Raw genomic sequence first — 26,389 nt, forward strand, 5'->3', positions numbered from 1 at the left:
TTCTATTACCTTGAAAATTGGCTGTAGGGTTTGCAAACTACCCCAATCCTCATCAAAATCATCTATGTTGGCGTTTAAAGACAAATTTGTAGTGCGGCAGGCGGTCGTCCGCGGAGGAGTAAAATGCATCATAAAAGTCTATACAAACACGTCCGCTTATACGGGCGCGGAGAGGTACCAGTTTGGCCGCCACGTTTTCTGTGTTGATTCCAGCTTCGTCTGTGCACTTACATGAGGATAACAAGACGCATGCGCGACGTGCAGTGCCACCAGAAATTGGCGTGGCAGTATGGTCACGTTTTGTCACGGAACATTGTCTTTACTAACGGTACAGATCGTATTAAAGTAGCATCTAATTTTTTTAAGAATGAGTGTCCAGAAGAGCTGTATATTTTCACAGACAAGAAAAAAATATTCCGAACACTATTGTGTCCTTCTTTGTACAGCGTCTTCAAAATTTAATGGCAGTATAAGTTTCTAAGAAAGCAGTGTCATGCGTACAAGGTACAATGAAATTCTAACCTGAAATTCTTACTTACCTACTTTCATAAGCAGCATTATTTTTCATACAGTTCCATCCATCCATCGATTTTTCTGCCACTTATCTAATATCCATCCATCCATTTTCCAAACCACTTATCCTACTGGGTCACGGTGGGTCCGGAGCCTATCCCAGAAGCAATGGGCACGAGGCAGGGAACGACCCAGGATGGGGGGCCAGCCCATCGCAGGGCACACTCACACACCAGTCACTCACACACCAGTCACTCACTCATGCACACCTACTGAATGGGCAATTTAGTAACTCCAATTAGCCTCAGCATGTCTTTGGACTGGGGGGGGAAACCGGAGCACCCAGAGGAAACCCCACGACGACATGGGGAGAACATGCAAACTCCACACACATGTAACCCAGGCGGAGACTCGAACCCGGGTCCCAGCGGTGTGAGGCAACAGTGCTAAACACTGCACCACCATGCCATCCTTAATTTTTAATTAAGAATTAAAAATGAGTATATTGGGTCCTAATTTGGTACTAAACACCTGTTTTGTTTTATAGAGAGTCCACCCCACAGCCTGCCAGACACATTCAGTAAACTGATTATGCTATTAATGATCGTATTGTGCTAATTTTGCTCAGTAAGCAATGTGCAAAATTAACTAATGTGCAAAGCTAATTAATGTCTATCATTATTTGAGATTGTTATGTTTATTACTTATTGCTGCTCACAATGATCTGCCTGATATTTTGACCAAGCAATGGACACAAATAAAATAGTGAGTTTAATATTGATTCTACAACAGCTATTAATAAAAGTGAGTTTGTCTTTAGATCACTATATGAACGTCTTTTAATCCACTTTGGACACACACCTCTCTCCAGCAGCGCGCCAATGCGACGCTCCCAACGTAGATGCATCTAGGCTGGTATATAATGTAGTATATATTATATATAATCTCTCAGGTTATATATAATATATAATCTCTGGGTCTGCCCCCAGGCCTCCTCCTGGTTGGACATGCCTTGAAACACCTCCCCAGGGCGCCGTCCAAGAGGTATCCTAGAACCATCAACTGACTCCTTTCAATGCGGAGAAGCAGCGACTCTACTTTGAGCCCGGATGTCTGAGCTCCTCACCCTCTCTAAGGCTGAGCCCAGACACCCTGCTGAGGAAACTCATTTCTGCTGCTTATACAGTATTCACAATCTCATTTATTCGGTCATCACCCAGAGCTCATAACCATAAGTGAGGGTAGGAACGTAGATCAACTGGTAAATTAAAAGCTTCACCTTCCAGCTCAGTTCCCTCTTTTTCCAAATTGCTGCACCGTGAACAAACCCCCAAGATCAAAGCCAAATTGAACTTTATTGTCATCTGCACCATATATAAGTATAGAGAGAGATGAAATGGCGAAGCTCAGGGCCCACAGTGTAAGCATAAACTTAGTCCAATATAGAGAACAAGACAAGACAATGTGCAAAGGACTTACAGGACAGTGCAACTGAGGAAGAGGAGTAGATTATGCAATATACAGTAATGTGCAATACTGGACAATGTGCAATATTGTTAGAACTATATTAAATATATGATGTATTTCTGCAGTCAGTTAGACCTGAATTCACCATCATGTACGCTGTAACAGCCTGAGTTCACAGTGTAAACAGTGTATGATAATAGTAGTAACAGCAGTAACACGTCTAACATTTCTAACAGCTGAAAATAGGAATAGAAGCAGAATAATGGGGCAGACAGAGAATAATGGGGATTCTTATTATTGCCCCCATGTCAGAGTGACAAAGTGTTAAGTTCAGTGCAGTGCTTAAGGGTCAGTCTGTGGCCTTTAGTTGTGGGTTACGGGGGGGTTGAGGCAGTGAGGAGGCAGAGTGAGGGATCCTGGGAGGCAGCATGGTGTTGAGGAGCCTGACAGCCTGGGGGTAAAAACTGCCACGCAGCCTGGCAGACCCGGCTCTGATGCTGCAGTATCTTCTCTCAGGTGGCTGGAGTGTGAAATGACCATGTGAGGGATGTGATGGGTCCTGCACAATGCTGCAGGCCTTGCGGACACTGCGTTTGCAAAAAGCGGCTTGTAGGGAAGGGAGAGGCATCCCATAATGTTCTCTGCTGTTTTCACTGCTCTCTGCAGGAATTTGCGGTCAGATTTGTTGCAGCTGCCACACCAGATGGTGATGCAGTTAGTCAGAACACTGCCGATGGTGCCTCTATAGAACATGGTGAGGATGGGAGGGGAAGGTTTGCTTATTTCAGCGCCTCAGGAAGTTTAGTCTTTGCTGGGCTTTCTTGAATAAGGAGCTGGTGTTATTTGTCCATGTAAATTCCTCAGTTATGTCCACACCGAGGAACTTGGTTCTCCTTACAATCTCCACAGCAGTACCGTTGATGCTGAGTGGGGTGTGGGCAGGACGTGTCCTTCTGAAGTCCACAATCATCTCTTTTGTCTTGTCAGCGTTGACAGATAGATTATAGTCTCTGCACCTTGTGGACAGACTTTCCACCTCTTCTCTGTATGCTGATTCATCTTCTCTATTTATCAGTCCCACCACAGTTGTATCATCCACAAACTTGATGATGATGGTGTTGGACGTGTTGCAGCCCATACATACTGACTGGGGCGTCTCTGTCAGGAAATCCAAGATCCAGCTGCAGAGAGTGGTGTTCAAGCTTAACCCCCTCAGTTTTTGAGGGACATGTTGAAGGTAGAGCTGAAGTCTATGAATAACATCCTGACATCTGTGACTCTCTTACCCAGATGTGTCAGGGAAAGGTGACGGGCAGAGGCTACGGTGTCCTCAGTAGACCTGTTGGACCGGTATGCAGATCAGAGAGGGTCTAGAGAGGTGGGAAGATTAGTCTTTATGTATTACTGCCATGACCAGCCTTTCCAAGCACTTCATGATGATTGACATGAGTGCTACTGGGCAGTAGTCATTCAGGCCTGTCACTGATGGCTTCTACAGCACTGGGATGATGGCGGTTAATTTGAAGCATGCTGGGACAGACCACTGGCTTAAAGAGGTGCATTCTGTGAGGACCCCAGCCATGTGGTCAGTGCATTCTCTCAGCACTCAGCCAAGTATGTTGTCGGCTCAGACATCACCGCCATTGATGTGTAGGATGGGCTCGTAGATCGTGATTGGCTGAATTCCCTGCCATATACGGCGTGTGTCTTTAGTGCATTTAAAGTGTACATTGATCGTCTGTGCATGTGCCTGATTGGCTATCCTCATAGCTCGGGACAGGTTGTCTGTGGGCGTCCTGAGGGCAGCCTTGTCTTTAGATCTGAAAGCTGCATTTCTGATTCTTAGCTATGTGAGCACTTCCCTCATCATCCAGGGCCTTTGGTCGGCTCTCGTGGTCATCGATCACAGAGTTTATATACTCCTCCAGGTTGATGGCGTCACCATTTATAGCAGCCTCCTTAAAAATGTCCCAGTCAGTAGATCCAAAGCAGCCTTGGAGAGCTGAGACGGCACCAGCTGGCCACACTCTGACTGACTGGTTTGTTGTGCTTCAGCAGGGATTTATACACAGGAACCATGATCACAGTGACATGGTCTGAGTAGCCGAGGTGGGGGGGGGGGGGGGCCTTGTAGGCCTCACAAACGTTTGTGTGAATATTGTCCAGACAGATTCTCCCTCTAGCTGGGATGTTCATATATTGGAAGAATTTGGGGAAAACTGGCTTCAGATTTGCCTGATTGAAGTCTCCAGCAATGATGAAAAAAGCAATTTTTTTAATTTTAACTTTTTTTTTTTTTTTTTTTTTTTTAAGCAATTTATTGCTGCACACATCTCAGTTAAACCAACTGGGACGTCACAAAGTTCACGATCCACATCAGTTATTCCCGTGATGTTTGAGAAGAAATCAAAAATTTTGGATCAAGACTCCTGACATACAAATTATTAAAGAACTCAGTGCAGAATTCGGCTATTTTCTTGATGTCATCTGCAGCATTTCCATAAATCCTCACCCGCATAATGCAGTTGTTCCTGACTTGCTGACTTTCCAGCCTAAAGAAATAGGCTGAGTTCTGCTCACCTTGTTCAAGCCATTTTTGCCACAATCTAACAAAGGCTCCTTCTGCCTTATGTTTATATATAATCATACAATTTATTCTGTAAGTCACCTCCTACATTATTTTCTGTATCAGTAAGACGATTGACTGGTTTGCAGGTTAAAGCAGTAAATCTCATTTATAATTTTCTTTTCTTCATCTCTTCCGATTCGAGCCAAGTCACTACTAAACCTTCTGACAAATTTTGCTACATCATGTTATTATTGCAATACTTTTTTCTGTATTGGGTCTGTTCCAGTGTAAGTCAGTTAATTATTCTATATTTAAAATAGCTACTTTATTTCTCAAGATTGAACTGTTTAATATCCCGTTTGAAGATATTTTATATCCAGTAGACGATGACAAAGATTGCATGTTCTCCCCGTGTCGTCGTGGGGTGTCCTCCGGGTACTCCAGTTTGCCCCCACAGTCCAAAGACATGCTGAGGCTAATTAGAGTTGCTAAATTGCCCATAGGTGTGCATGTGTGAGTGAATGGTGTGTGAGTGTGCCCTGCGATGGGCTGGCCCCCCATCCTGGGTTGTTCCCTGCCTCGTGCCCATCACTTCTGGGATAGGCTCCGGACCCCCCGCGACCCAAGCGGTTTGGAAAATGGATGGATAGATGGATAGACGATGACAATATGGATATATGGATGTCAATGGCTCGGTGGTCAGAAAATGGTGAAGCTATAATGTTTGTTTAAATATTTCCTAATTCATTAGAAATAAGCCAAAAATCAGTCTGTGACTGATTTGAAAAGGTCCAACACATTTGGTTGGAAAATCTCTTGTTTAATCTCTTCCATCATTTTTTCTTTTTTCAGAGCCTGTCATCATGACTATGTATAGTTATTGCCGTCACTGGATGATAAATCCAGACAGTAGTAAATCTGCATATAGTTCACAGTACATGGTAAACAAAACAAGTCGGCTTGCAGCTCTAATCAAACAGTGTATGATAGAGTGCCATCTTGACTCCCTCCTCCTTCTACATTTAATGCCACAACCACATGCTCACAAGTGAGACTGGAAACGAAGGAACCGACCAAGATGGTTTTCTCGCACTGCCCTCTGGTGGACATGACCTTCAATCCTCCAGATAGATGTAAACTACGCACGCAAGTGTAGTCGTGTCGTGTGAAGTCATGGCCCTAAAGCACAGACTTAGGAGATGTTCAGTGTCACAGCCAGATTGGGTAAGACTGCAGGTGCCGTCTTAGGACAATATTAATGAATCTGAAAAAAAGTACAGTCAGCGAATGCACAAAAAGGGCAAATGTGAGGGAAGGACTTCAGGGGGAACAAAGTGCATCAAAGCCCACAGCTACTCTCTCTCTCATCTGACTCCAGTTGTGTGTCACCTACACACTGGGTCAGACAATGTGTTTTATACATTAAACTGATCTTTACTGAATATCAAGCCTTTGGTTGGAAAATCTTTATTAATGACTGATTGTATTATCAGGATAAACCTTGATTTTTATGCGTTAAACTGAAATGGGGTCACATGAAAACTATGCAGCAGCCCTGATCAAACCAGCTACTCCTACCTGCCCTTTATCAGTGAGACTAGAGCACTTAGGGAAGGAGGTGGAGCAGCCGCCTTATTTAATGGGTTTGAATTATTTTTACAAGTCAGGCACTACTTTCTGTCAGAAGGGTAATTATGAATCTGAATGAACAGAAATTACATGTGGAGTTCCTCAAGGGATCCGTTATTGGCAGTGGGCAGTGGTGGCTTAATGGTTGTTGGATTGAATCCCCGACCAGCAAGGCACCGCTGAGGGACCCTAAGCAAAACACTGCTCTCAGGGTGCTGAATTAGCTGGCCCTTGCTATGTCACGATGTCACATATGGGTTAAAAGCAGAGGACACATTTCGGTGTTGTACACTGTGTGCTGTGGTGTGTCAACACTGATCACCAATTAGAATTATAATCCTCACTGAGCCTCTTTGTTCAACATCTACATGCTTCCATTTGCTCAGATTACGGAACACTATAAAATCTCTGGAACACTTAAGGCCATGTTGTTAGTAATTAAAAAAAAAATCACAACAAATAATAATCCATTGTTATGCATTATAATCCATCCATCCATTTTCCAAACCGCTCATCCTATTGGGTTGTGGGGGGTCCGGAGCCTATCCCGGAAACAATGGGCACGAGGCAGGGAACAACCCAGGATGGGAGGCCAGCCCATCGCAGGGCACACTCACACACCATGCACTCACACATGCACACCTACGGGCAATTTAGCAACTCCAATTAGCCTCAGCATGTTTTTGGACTGTGGGGGGAAACCGGAGTACCCGGAGGAAACCCCACGACGACATGGGGAGAACATGCAAACTCCACACACATGTGACCCAGGCGGAGACTCGAACCCGGGTCCCAGAGGTGTGAGGCAACAGTGCTAACCACTGCACCACCATGCCGCCCCTGCATTATAATCATGGCTTTAAATATTTATCAAAAGGCATAACACATTATAGGCATGCTTATTATGCATAATGAATGATGTATGAAGCTCTCTTTAGTGCACTATAAATACCTTCATAATGCATTATAATGATCGGTATAAGCATTAAGGATGCTTTGTATTGCATTATGAAGGTATCTATAGTGCCTTATAGTTGAGTGTGTCATAAAGCATTCATAAAGCGTTATAATGGTGGATATAATGTGTTATGCTTTTTTTAAAATATTTATAACTGTGTTTATAATGCTTTATGAGTGCAGTATAATTAAGCAATAACATAATGTATAAGAAGATACTCCGGTATATCATGGCTGTGATTCGGTCAAAGGCACAAGGCTATAGGCCACCACAAAAAAAAAATAGTTCTCATAACATCAGTGCAAGTGGGAGGGGCCATCGTGTCCAAACCATCCGCATATCTGGATAATTCAGTCAATCACCAATATAGTTTTGTCTAATATTTCCGGTGCCAGCAGTAAAACAACTAGCCAGCTTATTATCGGAGTAACTTTGCATTGTAAATGAAAACCATGCCACGGGTCTGATAAATAAAATATTATGGCACTTGAGTGGCAAAGAGATCATGAGGCAGATTGCAAAGTTCAGTTATTGGCATCTTTAATAGTGCGAAAAGGACAGTTGGCAGCTTATAAAACTTATTCTGGAACAGAAAAGAATAAATCCAACAAAACGGAATACATATGTGTGATGCCCGGCCCGTCCGCTCCTCGTGTGTGCTACGCCCCCTGATTACCCACGTGTTCTTTCATGATTGTACCCAGCTGTGTCCGATTATTTTCAATCAGTCCTGTGTATTTCAGTCCGTGTCTTACCTGAGTCCTTTGTCTGTCATTGATGTTAGTTGGCGTTTCATGTCTCCTGCTCCCTGTTTATTTATTAAATCCCTGGTTTACCCCGACTTCCGCCTGTCCGCCTGCTTCCTGCCCGTTCGCCTCGCACGATCGCCGTTCCGTCCGGCTTTGAACGTGACAATATGAACCTTTACTGTCACTGTCACCTATGTTCATTTTCTAAACTGGTGGAAACACAGGCAGGTTCTGAAAAGGTATCAAGTGACAACCAGCCAGTATTGTGCATGAACGAGTTCAAAAGAACGCGTTCATTGAACACGTTCATATTTCAGTGAACTTTGAACTGAACGCAACTTATTAGTAAATCAAGAACTTGAACGTGAATTTTATGTGTGATGAACGGCGTAGACGTCGTTCACTGTTGGAATGCAATTAAACATCGGGATTTATTTTCACCTGATGAGTCGAGTGACAAGGTCGGCTCACACATTTAAACAGCATGTTGTGTTGTCACTCAAGCACTAGCGAAGGGCTCCTCCGCTCGAAAAATAAAATGCTCAGCCTGACTCTCGCTCAGTGCTTGTGTGCAGTGCATCTTGGGTAACGTAGTGTAAAGCCAAGGACAGTCGAATCTAATGTCTTTAGCTTCACACTACGTTTCCCATAATGCGCACACACACACTTCTCAAAGGGCACAGCCTTGGCAACGCATGAGCGCGAAGCGAACTGCTGCAGCAGTAACCATGGCAAGCGCAGAGGAGGAAAGCTCAACCACTAGTGGAGCTGGCACAGAAAACACGGATGATGCTGGCTGTAACTTTGACAATTTACGGGCATTTTACACACTGTTTCACAGAGACTCTGACGGTAAAAACCTAACCTTTCTGTGCAAGCTTTGTCCACCTGCGCTGAAAAAACAAGTTAGAACATCAATGACCTCATTTTCCAATTTGAAAAGACACGTTGAGTTGAAGCATTCGTCCAGCGTGAAAGCATATATGCAAGCCCTTCAAGGTCATAGAGGGAAGGGCAAAACCCCCAGCCAAAGTCCCCAAACGACTCAAGTCACACTGCCTGCTGCCTTCAGGGGTATAATCTCCCAGCAACAGGTAGACAGATTAATAATAGACTACATTGTTGGAGATTTACAGCCACTGAGTAAGGTTGAAAAACCCTCCTTCATAAAACTAGTAACTGGTTTGCAACCAGGCAGACATGTGCCCTCAAGAAGACAGGTGCAGGGACTAATGAATAAGGAATTCATTGAGGTTATCAGTAATTTAAAAGCTGAACTTGCTGAGCTTGACTTTGTATGCACAACAGCTGACTGCTGGTCAGCTGTCAACAAAGGATTCATGGGCATCACAATTCATTGGCTTGATAAAAATGATGTGTCACTCAGGAGATCAGCAGCCCTTGCATGTCGTCGTGTCAGAGGGTCACACACATATGATGTCCTGGCTAAAGTGCTGACGGATGTGTACAAGGAATTTAAAATTCAAAACAAAATTGTGTGCACAGTGACTGACAATGCTTCAATTTCGTCAAAGCATTCAGCTGTTTTGGAGACAGTGTTGTTATTAGAGCAGCTGATGAGGTGACTGAAGGCAGTGACACAGGATCTACTGCTGAGAGCTCCGATGATGAGGACGATGGTCTTGAGCCTGCACTTCTGTCAGAGTTAGAGGATCCCTGCCTCCCACCTCATAGAAGGTGCATGGCCCATACTTTAAATCTTGTTGCCACAGATGCAAAGAATGTAACGGATAGGCTGTACAACAAATTAGCGAGGCCTGTATTTTCCAAGGCATCTGCTCTGTGGAATAGGGTGAAAAGGAGTGCGAAAGCCTCAGATTTTGTTGAGTAAAAGCTAAAGATTGGCTTTGTCACTCCGAACGACACACGTTGGAATTCTATGTTCCTCTCAATGCAGCGCCTGGCTCACATAGCCACCTTGACTCCCCAGACCAGCAATCTAACAGTGCCATTGGATGCCACTCCTGAGTATGACAGACTCCTTCTGCACACCATCTGTGATGAGTTTGGGCTTCGTTGATTCACTCCAGAGGAAATAGACTTCATCAACAAGTTTGTGAGTGTGATGGGTCCCTTGGCATGTGCTCTGAACATCCTTCAGGGGGAAAAAAACACATTCCTCGGCTACCTGGCTCCTACCATTGTGCAATTGAAAAATGATTTGGATGGTCTGTTGGATGAGAGTTCAAAGCCTACAGCTACACCAGGTCTGACGGCATGCCGCCCCCTCATCCAAACCTTTATTTTAACCCCCTGATGACCTAGAGGGGAAAAAGAGTGCTTCATCCTTTTTTAAGTTCAAGCAAAGCCCATCAGCTGTCAATAAGTCTGAGGTGGACATCTATCTGGACGCCCCAACCACTGACGAGTTTACTGAATACATGCTGCTGCCCAAACTGAAGAAGCTCTTCATCAAATATAACACAGCAATCCCATCAAGTGCTCCAGTGGAGAGACTCTTCAATACTGGTGGCCAGATATTTAGGCCCAGGAGAAACCGATTGGGAGATGCCAACTTTGAAAAGCAACTGCTGTTAAACGTGAACAAAAAACAGTTTGGACTGAAGCCATAGGCATGGTCTGTGGAGTGTTCATTACTTACTACAACAATGGCTTCTGTATGTGAAAGTTTTTATTTTTAATAGTTCAGTGAGATGGTGCCACACACCTTCAAGAAGCGTGAGTTTTTTTTTTTTTTTTTAAATAAAACTAAAGAGATATTTTGCTGAATAATAAATATTCTGTTCTGTCTAGTTTTCATTTGAGATGGATATGATGCCGATATGTGTTTACAGTACTTTTCTTTTCCTTCCCTTGTCTAGTATTGGGGCAAGAGATAAATAAACCATAAATAAGAATAATATTTTGTGTCCTTTGTCTATACATGTCCATATATGCAAGAATGTAGGTAGGTTATAGATGTATGTTAAAACAAAATAAATTTTGATTTAGACTATATATTGCACCTAAAAATAAAATGAACTGAACTTTGAACTAGTTCAAAAATTTAAATTGTGAGCTATGAATGTGAACAGTTCACTTTGAGCATGTATGAACTGAACTTTGAACTAGATCATGAAAAGTGTGAACTTGCACAACACTGCTCCATTCTGAGAGCACAGTGATATCCACAAGCATCACAAACCAGCCAATCACAGGTTGGAGAATTTAGCCAACTGGTCCTGTGTGTATATTAAATGTTTAATGTACATGACATTAAAACGTCATGCTTTTTAAAGCCATTTAAGGCGTTGTTTGTCAATTAAACCATTTTTAATGCTATGTAAGACCAAATTGGTTTAATTACTTCTAATCCTAATAATGTCCCACGGAAACCCAGTCTTAGAGCTGTCCAGAAAAAAAAAAATTTTGATGATATTTCAAGGAAATTACTTTGTAACGGTGCTTAATAGGAGGTGTGATGTCCTGGAGGCAAACCTCAAGTGCTTCTGTTCTTTCTACAAGAAACCACAAACATTTCAGGTATGTAGCAATTTGAAACATTGTTCAAAATTAAGTTCAGTTCACTCCACATAAGCAATAGCTTCCATTATTTCCATTCCACATTTAATATTTCGGAATTAGGTTAAATGACTGATATTTTAAACTATATTTGTCAAACACTGCGCCCACTAACAGGTGAATAATATTGATTACCTGGTAATAGTGGCACCTGCTAGTAGGTGGGACCTATTAGGCAGCAAATAAACAATGTGTAGGATATACTGGGATGCAGAAAAGTGGACAAGCCTAAAGATTTGAGTTGACAAGGGCCAAGTTGTGATGGCTTGATGATTCGGTCACAGCATCTCCAAAACTGTAGGGAAATACATGAACGGGTGACGGAGGCTCATTACATGGCAGATAGTACAGCAAACCTTCAGAGGTCTAGAGGTGTTGGGGAAAGCGCCCGGCGTTTCCACCCCAACTCCACATTCATGAGACACACACAGGTTACAGTTTTACTTGCAAGGGTACCCACACTCTCTGCAATGCAAACTACAGCAGAATGTGTTACAAAGGGTGGTTCCCCTTGGCTTCTTTATTTATAGTCAATGGGGGGCGCAAGAGAGGGAAGTGAGATTCTTATCTAAGTAGGCAGCTGTTAACCACCTACTTAGAGTACAATAGCTAAGAGTATGTGGCTAGAAGATAAGAAATAACGTATACATATATATTTACACTCATTGCTGATCATACAGAAATGATTAACAACTGTTTCTTCAACCTAACACAAATATTTACAAGGGCTGTCAATAATTGTGGAGGGCGCTGTAGCTTCTCTAGCTATATTTTTATCAGTGAGCTCCCTTGCCTGCAAGTTCTCTTTTACATATTCTGCAGCACCACCTCCCTTCTTGCTTATCTGCTCCCTACTATGTAAATGATTCTCACTGACTGAACAACATTGAAATAATTGCTGTAGTCATGTTACAGTTTACTATGAAATGTTTCTGTGCAACAGGTCAGCAAAAGAAATGGGTGTGCAGAGGCCTAACAGTGAGGATACGTAAAGACCACCATCCTCAGCCTCAGCAAGTGGTCCATCAACGTCAAGTGGATGACAGTGAACAGCAAACCCCACTTCTGCCAACCATAGTTACCCCATCAGCTTGGAGGGAATCTGTGGCTGAGGGGATGAGGAGATCCACGGGGCGGAAGGACCCATTCTCTGTGCCTGAGTACGAGATCCACCACTGGTCCGGAGTGAGATACTGGTCACGAGAGGCAAAGAAGACATCTGTAAATGAAAAATCCATTCTGGACCTTTGTAATGCCCTGCAATCGTTTACTCTCTCTTGAGGGGAAGGCTGACAGGATGTCCAACACCCAGAATTGTATTTAAACCTTTAAAATTATTGTCACGGGTCGTGGGCAGCGATCGCGAACAGAGAGCGGCGATCGTGCGGAAGGAGCAGGCAGGCAAGCGGGATACGGAAAAACGGGGGTTTATTCTTAGGAATCGGGGCTAGGGACATCAGACACAGACTGACATAAGGTAACATCAGTGACAGACACGGGTTAGTACAAATCAGGAACTTAAATACATGAAACAAGGCAGCAGGAAACAAGACACGACTGGGCACGATCAGGAAATCACACGTGGGTAATTAGGGGGCGTGGCACACACGAGGAGCGGACGGAGCGGGCGTCACAATTATAAAATAAGTTTGATATTGTGTCAGCCAAATAGTTTCATCAATGTGCATCATAAATAAAACACATAGCTTATGGTGGACCTAAATTTTCCAAACAAACCAGAAATCATATGAATCATGTCAGTGCACTTTGTACTGAATTGCACTAGTATAGTGATGTATGCAGGGTTTCATCTATTCCCTTACATAGTCATGTGTGACGTATTGCTGTAATGCAAATAAACTTCCCATTCATTTGTGTTCCTGCCACTCTATAGCTAAGTACAAACATTAAATGCCAAAGGCATAGCGGAAACTCGATGAGCGCATTTGAGTGAGATCCAGTGATGGATGTCATCTTCTCATGGACTGTGAGTGTTAGTGTCTCGGCCCCAAGATGCATTTTACCATAGATTACACAGATCCATTCATGTCACTTTTGCAGGCTTGCTTATAATTTGCTGAGCTTCCATTGTGAGTCAAGTGTCCCGGTCATAAGCTCAGGTCTGCCGGTTGCCCCACTGGCCAAACGCCCACGGCCCTGACTTTCTGAGCTGGATATTGTGGTTTTAAGTCCCATCTGGGGTGATTCTTTTTTTACTTTTCCCTGCTGCCTTCTGCTTTGTGATATAATAAATATTGCAATAAGTTTCATCTTCATTTTCAATTAATCAAACTGTATGAAAACTATATTTGCAGCAATTACAGCTTTGCAGTCCTTTGCCATTAGAGCTGTCCGTTTATGACAATATTAGGGGAAATTTCAATCCTGCTATTCCCAGAGGTGGGACTGGCTTGGTATTTTCTCTGACCTCACGGTGAAGCTGGTCTCACATGAGCTTGATAGGCTGGAGATGTGATGATTCTGTAGGCCAGTCAAGCAGGACAGTTCTCTGGATTCCTCATCTTTCACCAGTGTGCTTTGAATCAGCCTTGCTGCTTGATAGAAGTGCTGACCACAGGGGGTGGCATGAGTTGTAAAACAGAGCGGTAACCTTGCTGGTTCATTGCACCTTGTACTCTGTGTAAATCACCCACCTTACCAGCACCAATGCAGTCCCATACCATTTTACTCTCTCTGCCATGCTAGGCAGAAGCATGGCAGCTATTCTTTTAAGTTGTGCTTCTAAGGCCAGCATACAAGTTGTATTTTCCCTGTTGAAAAAAACACTGGTAGAGATGGCACAATGAGGCACTGAAGGTTTGAGCCTTGTTACGTGCCGTAAGGTTTGGGGGGGGGATTGTCCTGATCGTTGTCCGGCTGCCTTCGTCTCCGCCTCCCGGACCTGGCCACGCCCCGAGCTATACGCTACTTCCGCATTTATGATTTAAAAGGCCGTGGCGGGAGAGTAGCGGCAGCTCTGCTCACAGTTGGTTTTTGCGTTATTGGGTTGCTTGTGTTCTTTTGATTGATCGTGTATGACAGTTTTGGTTTTCTGGTTTTCGTCTCTTGCCTTATCCCTCTGTACCTTTGCCTTTGGTTTTGACTGCTTTCTGGTTTGTGATCTATTGCCTTCCTCCTGACTCCTCTCTTGCTTCGCCCCTCGGATACTGTGTTTCGGCTTTGGTGTTCTGTATGTTGGTTTCTGTTAAGTGCGTAGGGAGTGACGGCTGTTTTGTTTTGCGTACGTGTTGCTTATTCTGTGTTTTGGTTAGGGAGTTAGGATTAGTCTGTGTCATTTTTCTTTTCGTTTAGAGTTAGCTTAGTTTGGGACGTGTTCGTTAGTGGTGTTTTGTTTATTGTTTTGGCGGTGTCACTCCCGAAGTCTGTTGCCCTATTGTGTGTGAAAGTCTTTGTGAATAAACATAAAAAAATACAAAAATAGATCCCTTTGTGTCCCGTGTTCCCTTTTCCCATACCCTGGTTGTCTCGTTTTCCCCTCTCCTTTCCCTTTACCTTTCTGGCGGTCCTCAACCCTAGACTGAGGATCGTAACAGCCTTTTTAACCATTGTATTGAAAACTGGTTCACTACTCGAAGACAGTGCACATGGGTGACATATCGTGGTGAAAGTACCACTCCTGACTATATATATACATTTATGAATGCATTTGACTGTGTGTGTGTGTGTGTGTGTGTGTGTGTGCGTGCAAACTGACAGACTGAGAAAATGAATTCAGAAGTTTTGTCTTGCTAAAAGTAAATTCTTTTTTAGAGAAAATTAGTTACAAATGAAAACAAAAGAAACTGATGGATTTTTCTCTCTTTTCTATTAAGAGAAGCAATAATAAAAGAAGACTTAGTTAGTTATTGAATTTATATAAAGAATAACAATCTGCCATTCTTTGCGGTCCCTTTTGCCAAGTTTAATGCCCTTTCTTGTCAATGACCATCATGAGCCTGGTATCAGTTCACACAGACACACACACACACACAAGCAACTAGGACAACCTCCTAGACGCCGCTCTGAGAAGTGTAATGTTTGTGATCGTGGTTAATCTTATGCTACATTAAGGCCCCATAGTTAATGATGGGGATTAAATCAGGCGATGAAGACAGCCAGGTTACAATTTCATCACCTTCCAAGCTGGTTTTAAGGTGATGTCATGGTCTGTGCCTATTCTTGAAGTTTCAACTTGTGAGCCTTGTGCATTGTATTAAGCTGATGTCTTTGTCAAAGTACGCATGAAAGAAAATAAGAGTATTTTACTGGGGAACGAGGATCATGACTACAGACTGTTGTGTGTCTGGCTGTAGTACCAACAGCAAGAAAATCCGAGATAGAACACTTTAAACCCAAATCTAAGTTTGTTCTTAGGTCCTACAGGCTTGTTGGCTCTGCATGTAATATGCATGTTCTGCTGCTTGTTTCCTTGTGCCTGTGTGTGTCTGTGTCTGTCAGTGAGTCCTATGATGCACTGACCTTCTTGGCAGAATATTCCCCTTCCTTACAGTATGTCCTATTGTGACTCCCCTATGATCCTGTACTGAATAGATTATAAAATGCATGGACATAATCAAATGCTACATCTTCCTTAACTATTCATTTAACATTTTTTAAATGATTTATTTTTCCACTTTTACGTTTAGTGGTCACTCCATAAGAGCTGTCCTTTAACGTGCTGCGCAGTGTCCCTGGATGCTTTGCAGTCCACTGCAAGGCTTGGACTTGAGGAGTCGATTCATTATGAAATGACTCCCAGTCTGAGCTGTGAGCTAATGCACAATAACCAGAAGCCAGGTAGTGACTCTTGGTTGTTGTAGTTGTTCTCTTCTGACCTGGGAGGTGTTCCACTAAGCAGGATTTCTCAGTTAGCGGAGTTAACTTAAGCTAGAAGTCATGATTGTTCAATAGGAATGCTCCTTATCTCTTATTGGACAATTATGAGTGAGCCAGTGTCTTGTTTAATAAGAGAAAATCTGTATCCATCTTCTGAATTATTCAGAATTATTCTACTTCAAAACAAACAGTTATCCTCAGAGGCAGCATAACATCCTGGCAACTGCTCAATGCAGCATTGAAAAGCACTACAGAGAGTAATGAACTCACAGATGTAATGAGCACAGAGCATCACCAGCACGCTGCTCTCAGCAGTTGAGGACATTAATCTTTCCCCACAGAATACTCTGCTTGTGTAGTGTTTGTACTTGGCCTGATACTGAAGGGGCATAAGTGATAATTAAGTGACATGATAATAAAGTGCATTGCTGGGTGTCTCTTTGCCAATCTCACATGAAACAGTACTGTGATGCAAGACAGGGAGCTCGCACTCCCTCATTCAGAGAAGGGCACAGAGTGCGGCTGTGGAAACCAGCGCATGTGCAAAAAGGGCATCAGAAATTCTCTGCACCCATCGAGACCCATCCTGGCTGACGGGAAAGCATGGCATGCTGCCCATTTGGCCTCAGTACCCAGTGGACTTCCCAAATTTCCAGCCCTGCCAAAGACTGGTCCTGAAAGAACAGTTGAGCTTGGAATGGCCTAAGGAACTGGAAGCTGTGCAGCCAGGGCACACAAACCATCATCGGCTCAAGGACTATGGAACTTCACAGAATTAAACAAAGAAATGAAATGCATGTTCTGACCGTGATTTTCTGGTTAGAAAGAGATACCTTAAAGGAAAAGATAGATTCAGTGTAAAATATATAACAGTTGTTCATAGATCCTCTTACTGTGGTCCTCAGTGAATGGAACATTTCTAATTGTAATTGATTTCTGTTGGAAGCAAAACAGGCAGTTCATAGTGAAAAGGTTGTGCACTTACAGGAAGGCACAAGCACAATGTTTTTTGTTGAACTTACATTATTGTTTTTTCTGGGGTGTAGTGACCTTATAGGAATAAATGTTTCAGGTAAGGCGTGTCTTTTATAGATTACAGTGCTGCTGCAGGAAGAAGAATACATAAGTAAAGGGGGGATGTTGCGTTCAGTTAGTAATTGTTCTGTTTTCCATATTACTGTATGTCACAAGAGGGTGCTGTAAGGCTGTTTTATTCGACTTCAATTCCTATTCCAAGAGTCAAGAATGGATAGTTGATCCCAGGCAGCAGTTTTCCAGATTATCAACTTCAAAAACTTAAAAATATGATAGGAAAAAAGTCTTTGTAAAATTAAGAAGTATATAATACTATGAATGACAAGGGGTCTTAATACTTTTCATTTAATTTTATTAACTCAATCTTTTGCTGGCAAGTATACCTTTTAAATTATATACATAACAGTACAACTGCATTAGTTGTGTCTTGTATGCACACTCCATACAAAGTAAAAGGATAGGGCGGCTACTTCATTAATAGTATTTCTTATTGATACTTTACATTTCCTTTCTACTGCCCAACTCCCAGAGGACCATACAGTTTTATTACAACATAGGAGTCTACCGAAATGTCGATACTAATCATATTGTAGTGGTGGGCTTTTTTATTTATTCTACATAATTGTAAGATATAAATGCGTTAATTAGTAAAGAAGTTATGGCCAAAAGATCTTTCCATCTACACCCTGACATGTTGCTTGTTTATGCCTAATTACCGCTCCAAGATGGTGGCGCTGCTGACACGTTGTGGAAAAGCGAGGTGAGGCATCTAGGCTTTCAAATTCATGAGCACCACGATGTACTTCGTTTAAATGGGAGGTTCACCCCAAAACTATAAAAAGATATTTTAGAGGGGCCTTAATGCTATCTATCCATCAAAGTTGTGCTGGGAGTTGTTCAGATTTGGAAATATCAGTCGTAGAAATGTCGGGCTTCTATCGAAGTACACTACTCGTATCACTGCGCATTAGACACGAGCGCGAGCTCCCTGGCGATATCTGCTGCGCAGTGATATTATTGGTGTGTGGAGTTGGGTAGAAGGAAATAGTTCGTATATTAAACTGCTCGCGACGAAGTCTGTGGATTTTCTTAACCTGTTCCTGATTTCTGGTAAGAGATATAGCTGTTGATTTTTTCAAATGCGTTGTTCTGGCGCTTTAAGTAGTGAAAGCAAAATTGAATCTTATTATATTGTTTATTCATTAATGAGTCGCTATATCATGTATACTGCTCAATGTTTTGATTTAATAAATATTTAAATTTAATAAATATTTCAAAAAAACTTCAACATTTAAAATGGTTCATGATTTTCAGGAGCGGTGCAGTGGTTAGCACTGTTGCCTTACACTTGCCTGTCCCCCCATCCTGGGTTGATTGATAGATGATTTTCAGGTCACACCGCCCCCTCAGAGCCCACCAGTCAGTGACTGTCTCAGAGTGTGATGTAATACACAAAGTCCGCACCACCCACTTTTCAATGAGCAGTAAAAACACACCAGCTTGTCTCAGCGGACAGCGGCTCTTATCAGATAAGGGGAAAAGGATGAGATATCAAAAGTAAAAATAAAAATATCACGTTTGGTTAATATCAAATGAAAACAGCCCTGTAATAATATATTGGATTCTAGGATATCATCTATTAAAAGGGTGAATCTATTCTAGCAGACCATAAAAATCCAATTATGAACAGTGAAAATGGGCATAATAGGTCCCTATAAACGACAGGTTTCTGTCCATGGTGCTGAAAACCAGGATTGGCAGATTTCAAATTACAGCGATTCCCCCACTAAATCACAGATTTTTCTCCGACGCCTCACGATTCTCTGCGTTTCCCGTACATTGTTTGTGGTCCGATTGTTTTCGTTTTGTTCTAAGCCCTACGATGGAAGACGTTGACCATTCAGGAGAAGGTAAAACTTCTGGATGTGCTTCGGGAAGGAAAGCGTTATGCGGACGGCGTTCGCCATTATGGCTTGAATGAATCAACAGTATGCTACATGAAGAAGTATGAAAAGAATATGTAAGAGCCATATATGTTTTTATTTTTATATATTCCATTACATATATAGAGAGAAAGTTGTGTGTGTGTATATATATATATTACATATTATTATTTCATTTTTATTATTATTATTATGTCACTCATATCCTTAGCCCGACATACAGATATATGTGTTGTTTTAATGAGTTTACATATGTTTAAAGCATGTGGGAGGGGTATTTTAAGGCTTAAACTTCAAAAAAACTTCTGTATCGTGGATTTTCACCTATCGCTGAAGGGTCTGGAACGCATCTTCCGCGATAGGCGGAGGATCAAATTTACCTTTTTAACCTGATTTAACTTCAACCCTCTTATTTTGTTAACAGAGTGTGCGGGGGGAATACAAAGGGTTACAGTGGGTAATAGGTGATTTATATTGACCTTAATTATCACCCAAGTGACTCTGGACAATCAGTTCAATAATGCTTCCCAAAAGCTTCTCTCTTTTTCACTAGTTACACTTCATTACACCGAAATCAAGGAAGAATCAAATGTACAAGCCCATTATACAAAATATAAGATGCAAACACATAAAAATATTTTGTAAAAACATTAAAAACAGATTAATATATATTGTGCAATTTGAAACTTTACATTTTGACCTCACTTAGAAAAAGCAGGTGATGACCAGCCCAACCAGCAGTTCCGTCTGGTTGTACAGAATACCTACTCAATTAAATTTTGAGGTCATGACTAAACTAAATTTCAGCTCTGCCTTTAACATCACCAGTTAGATGAAACTGATCATTGCAGAGGGAAATACAGTGAAGCCATGAAACATACTAGATGTAAATATATTAATTTTCACATACACTTGAGCTCAGTGAATTCAAGCGCGTCATACACTGTAAAAAAAAAGAATCCACCAAAAAACGGTTTTAAGTTAATGGACTCTTCCTTCAATTTACAAATATTGTATATTCAGTTTTCCACAGTTTCTTAAATGATAGTTTATTTTCATTTTTAATTCTTCATTCTGCCAATGTAGATTTGTTTGTTTAATAAACGGTGTTGTTCATAAAAGTACAAGTAATTTGAGAATATAGTGATTCACTACATTGATTATTTTTCATAACTCAATGGCCCATAAACATACAGTTATCCATCTGAAGCTGGATTTAAACCAGCAAACTTTGGATTACAAGCCCAAATACTTGAGCTACTGAGCCACACACTTACACTGACTCAGCTTAAGTTGCAGAGACACAGTGGACTTTCTGTTGGATGTCAGACAGAACGGCAAAGGACCCCTCACTAACAGGAACCTAAAACACACAAACACTTGGGAACACTTCAAATGCGTGATCTGACTCTGCAAGGGGAGAACATGTTCATGTGGAGTCTTGGCTTTTCACAACGTTTCATTCCTGCTTATAGCTAAGGTTTTTTTTAGCCGTTGTCACTCTAAGGTTGCCCATTAATGGTTTGGAATTGGGAATGTAAAGCTGTTTTGTTAGCATGTCTGCCTTACAATTCCTTTACTGTAAGTCGAGGCCTGCTGGAGCTCAATTCTGCTTCATGGCACTTGTATTTACTCTTTATTTTGCATTACATTATGTGTGAGACTAACCCCTTTCTCTACCTCTCCATTCCTCCTGTCGAGCTCCATACAGAACTAGTGGAGAAAAGGGGTGCTTGGAGGGGGGACGATATCTCTGGATGCCCACTTAAGAAATATCTGCGTTACCTTCCAATACACCTTCCAAACTTAAGTGGATTGAACATGGGTGCTGTTGAATTAATAAAAAAATGCACTGTATTAAAAATTATTTTGTTTATATAACATAAAATTGAACTATAAACATGAAATTTAAATCTGTCGTGCAAAAATAGTCATGCAAAGTCATTGATTTATTTTTAATACAATTGCACTGTGATACATTTAACATCATATTTTCAGTTCTGCCTAACAGAACTAACACTTTTACAGGCTTTTGTTGAAATTACCTTAAAAATTCATCTGGAATGTATCGATTTATGCTGTAATTAATGATGCAAATTAACACAGATGGGGCCATTTTGACCCAAAACAGCTAGTTGGAGGGTAGCAATCCTCCAGATTGTAAAGGTCAAGATACTGGAGCAAAAAAGAAAAACAGTGAAAGCTGTCAGAAACAGGCAGGAAACTCTGCATGGATGTTTTTTGAAGAGGTAGATGGTCCAGTTGGCTGTATTAGTCAGAGTGCTAAGAAACATAGTGCCAACAAGCCCATGGCCCCTTTTCATGTAAAACTTCGTACATGAGGCTGTTTGTGCTGTTTAGTGCCTTTGTTAGCCTCGGCTCCTGTAAATCATATAAGCACACCCACCACACCCCCAGGAGCATTCCGTGTGCCCCCACTGGCCAACCTGCCTGTCCCCCCCAACCCACAGACCGTCTGTAGTTCTGAAATTTATCCACATGGCTGTTGACCAAGTCTAAGGTAAAATTCCATAAATGAAATTTTCAGTAAAATACAATTTTTTCCCGTAATCTGGGAGACAGTGCAGAATTATTGAAGTCGGTCCTAACTCTGTCTTGAATATGTACCCAGCAGGCACCTAGGACTCGTATCTCCCTCTGAGAATCTCTTCTAATGCGCTCAGCAGCAGAAATTCTCTATCCTAGATGAGCCTGCAAAGTTCTGTAGAAATTAAATATACTTTAGTCAAATGAGAGACTAACCTGCTGTCAGGCTGGGGAAGCTTGAACAAGGCCTTCATTCATGACAGCTCCACTTGGCTTTTTGACGAGTCCCCATTTAGATGCAGCACGTCAAAGACTGAAGAGCAGGATGAAGGCTGTAAGTGCAGTTTGCTGTGGATTATGACTGTGTTTAAATCTAATAATGGATGAGACAATTTACTTAAAGCAAGATATAGTTCATATTGCTCTTCAGGCTTCGTGATAAAATATTAAAATTATGGAGTACAAAGTTGTACATGCAAAGAAAACAATGCAGAGCGGCAGGGCGCCTGGCCCAGAAGGTCTTCACATAGAATTCTACAAAGGCTATTTTTTCCTGTTGGATTAACAGCTTTGGTTGTCTTGCCCTTTAAAGAAATTCTCTCAAGAAAGAAGTTGCCTCTTACCATGTCACAAGCAATTAGTTTTACCCAAAAAGGAGGAGGACCCCTCTCTGCTCCCCGTGTTAGTAGGTTCTCCCCGACTCCTCCTGCTTATTCCTTCCTCCCTCCCTCCTATTTGTGCTCTCCTCCTCCTCTTGGGTTCTATTCATGTCTTTTGGTTCAGCAATAAAACCCACAAGGCTGCCCTTGGATTGTCCCTCTTCCCATCGTGACATATTATGTATTACATGATTATGAAGTGATTTGATTATTATACAATAGTCAATTAACCACTTTGTTTCTTCAACTTGTCTTTCTTCTGAATCATCAGATATATGTCGTAGCTGGTAATTTGTTACACTCTGCTGTCAGTGCCAGTGTAGCCTAGGTACAACCAGTCGTATGTTTCGTTCATGCTGATGTTTGAACAATTTTTGGGAACAGATTTTCATAATGTTTTCTAATATATGTGGTGTGATAATTGAGCATGACCCCACTGTTGCTGTGCTTGGTGCTCCTGTCATGATCTGTAATCTCTTATTTTTTCATGTCTCCTCCCACTCATGCCAGCAGGGGTCGCTGCTGGCCCTTTGTAACCTTCCTAATTCTCCTGTATCCCATTATAGTTCTCCATCCTAACCCTGTACACCTGTTTTGTCGCTGATTAGTGTGCTGTGTATAAATATGTCTGCCCTCACTGCGTTCCCCAGCTCAGTCATTGCTGTTCCATGTGTAGTCTGTGTTTCCTTAAAGTCCACGTCTGTCTCAAAGTGGCTGCATTTGAGTCGAGTCTCACCCGATGCTCACATCTCCCCGCAGAAAAACAATACACCGCCTCACAGGCCAGAGCCACAGCCTTCTCCTCTCACACAGTGGAAGTCCTCCAGACCCCCTGCCTTCAGACAATAGGTTAAGGATGTGTTTTCTATGTTACCTTTTGAAAATCTGAGATACAGCAGAGGCAAATGTAGGAAGAGCTTTCATGCTGTCTGGCCTCCTTTCACTGAAAATGTGGAGGGCCTGTATCTCACTTAGAAGATATTATTTAATCCCTTATATTACAAACCAAAGAATATTACACTACACCATTACTAGGCTACACAAAGTTATTTTAACAACCACTGAATGGAAAAAGGTCAGTGCTGAATATATATAGCTGTGGAGAATCAGCAGGCCTTGCTGAAGGACCCACAGATGTGCCCAGGCTGGGCTAAAGTGGGCTATTTTCTGATCACAGGCTTAGCACACTGAGCTACACACTGCCCCTAAATTTATAATTATATGTAATCTGTGTGTGTATGTGTTATCTAGATTTGCCCTGTATGTTTCTAACTAAATCTAATCCAGGCCTTGATCCTACACCTACTATAATTATAAGTACCTCACTATACCTATATCTAACACTGCTATTCATCACCAGTGTTACATGTCAGGGCTTCGCTGCAATAGATCCTTCAGTGCTGCAGGTTATTACTGTGACTTTGCACACACACACGTTGCTGCTTCCTCAGCCAGTGTCACATATACTTTATTACACACAGACCTCAGTAATCTCTGCTACACTCACACCTGCTCACTTTACATCCATGGTTAAATTCTCCTAATGGAATCTATCTTAATGTCTTTATTATATTTTATTTTAATTGTTACCATATTATTCATTGTATTGTTCTTTCGATTTTATTTCTATTTTATTATTGCTAATACACCGGATCTGAGTGCCTCATTTTGTTCCCTTCATGTAGAACACGTTTTGTAATGACAATAAAACATCCTTATCCTCATCTAAATCACACTGTCTAACTACTAACCTGTTTAAATAATATAATTGGATTTCAAAGGTTAATAGTCACTCAATTACCCCCTCAGCCCAACAGTACCACAAACACCCAACATGCACGGAAATTTTCTCCTAAGTTGTTTTCCCTGCCTGGAACAATACCACAGCAGTCACATGGACTAATGTTTCAAAACATTTCGGAAACCTTGCATTGAAACTTGAGGTCTTTAGAAGGGATCAGTCCTGGGTGGCAAAGTTGCCATCACAAAGGTTTTTGATTAAGGGATTCATGATGCCAGGTAGCCATCTTTCACAAGCTGGTGGGCTGTGCCACTGATGCGTTTGCTTGGGTTTTATATGTCTGTCCTGGTTTGTGTTCTTGCCACTTCAGGTTCCCTGGTTTTGCTCTACATTCCTCGGTCCTCTGCTGTGGAGTCTACCTTCTGCTTCACCTCATTCTGGTCGCCCATACAGTCAGCGGCCCATGTCCCCCTGGTTCCCTGTTTCCTGAGGTTAGTCTGCTAGTCTCCGGGGCCAGGGGGCAGAAATCTGCCATGTTGGATGGGCGGCCCAGGTTGGGGTGCTCCATCATAGACTGATACATGAAGGATTATAAATGGTTTTTAACCAGTATGTACCGAGTGTGCGTCGTGACGAAAAGAATGTCATGGGAACATTTAGGACTGACTGCAGTATTAGTTCAAAGCATGATTGTGTTTTTCTTAATTTTTATTGATTTATTTTTGAATTATTAATTTTTTAAAGTAACTTGATTCAGTTAAAAGGGGTTTTTCCATTTGCTTTAGCAGAAGTTCGTGTAAGTATGATGTTCACCTTCCCTTTTCATAGTCTAGTCTTTGCCAAGTTTAATGCTTATTTCCCCTGGTTAAGTTAATCTGACTTGTGTGTTTAGGAGGGTCATACAGGCTTTTTGTTTGTAATGGAAGCACAGGGTCTGTACTTGCAGCTTATTTGCCATGCTAATGGAAGCATTTTACCTTCCTCTCTAATCTCTTTTTTTCTTGGCTCTCACTGCAGTCTCCTCTATGCCAGGGTTTCTCAACCCAGTCCTTGGACCCCACTGCAAAGATCCACAGTTTTGCTCTGTCCAAGCTCTCAGCACAGCAGTAAAAGGTGACTGTTTGGTTCATGCATGCAGGGATCTGGGACAGAGCAAAAACGTGGAGCTGTCTGGTGGGCTGAGGAATGAGTTTAGAAATGCTGCTGTATGAAGTATTAAACCATTTGACCGGTTGGATAAATATTAAAATGTTTTCTCAAAATATAAAAAGAGATAATCTTCTGTTTTGCGTCTCATTACAAGCAAACTTGTTTTTTGTTTTTATGTCACTCTAGTATTTGATATCTAATTTTCAGTCTTCTGGCAATATAATCTGGTGAATGGGGAAAGACTTCCAGCAGGGGCTCCGGTTTCCTCCCACAGTCCAAAAGTGCGCAGGGTAGGTTAATTGGCAAATCTGAGTTGTGAGTGTTTGCGCCCTGCAGAGTGTTGACTCCTGCCCAGGGTTGGTTCCTGCCTACGCCTGTTGTTCCAAGGACAGGCTCCGGTCCCCCCCGCGACCTCAGTTTGGCTTGCTGTCTCCCCGCTTGGTTTTCTTTGGTTTACGTCTTCACTAGCCCCCTTGTTGCTTTGACTTGTGTGTATGTTATGTATGTGTGATTGTATTGCTGCATAGGGAGTGACTGCTATTTTTAGTGGTGCAACGGATCACAAAACTAACGGTTCGGATCATATCACGGATTTTGAGTCACGGATCGGATCAATTTTCGGATCAGCAAAAAGGGGAGAAGTCAAATGTAATTTGCTTCTCATTTATTACAAGAACAGTATGGCAAGGAACTTTTGGTTTTATCAAAAATAACTAAAATAAATTACAAAAATAAAACCAAGAAATAACTGAAAAAGCTGAATAAATACAATTTTTAAATAAAATTCTCAATACTTGAATACTTCAATGCAACAATTGAAAAACAACCTGAGAACTGAAAACAGGCCAAACCTTATAATGACACATTTTTTTTCAAAAAGATGAGGATGTCTACATTCTCTGGGGAGAGAGTAGACCTCTTAGCTGTCACTATGTCACCTGCTGTGGAGAATACCCTCTCACTAGGAACTGAAGTGCCAGGCACAGCAAGGTAGTGTCTTGCCATTTTTGCAATGTGAGGGTATTTACACTCATTGTGTTTCCACCACGCC

General features: G+C 41.9%; 2 protein-coding genes across 5 annotated transcripts in view; one reads left to right on the forward strand and one right to left on the reverse strand.

Annotated features, from left to right (window-relative positions):
* LOC125721613 (uncharacterized) overlaps nucleotides 1–26,389 on the forward strand; it is a 267,609-nt gene that overhangs the window by 64,055 nt on the left and 177,165 nt on the right. The window lies entirely within an intron of this gene.
* LOC125721587 (NACHT, LRR and PYD domains-containing protein 12-like) overlaps nucleotides 1–26,389 on the reverse strand; it is a 340,829-nt gene that overhangs the window by 1,525 nt on the left and 312,915 nt on the right. The window lies entirely within an intron of this gene.

The sequence above is a fragment of the Brienomyrus brachyistius genome, unplaced genomic scaffold, assembly GCF_023856365.1.
Source record: "Brienomyrus brachyistius isolate T26 unplaced genomic scaffold, BBRACH_0.4 scaffold34, whole genome shotgun sequence".
Lineage (NCBI taxonomy): Eukaryota > Metazoa > Chordata > Actinopteri > Osteoglossiformes > Mormyridae > Brienomyrus > Brienomyrus brachyistius.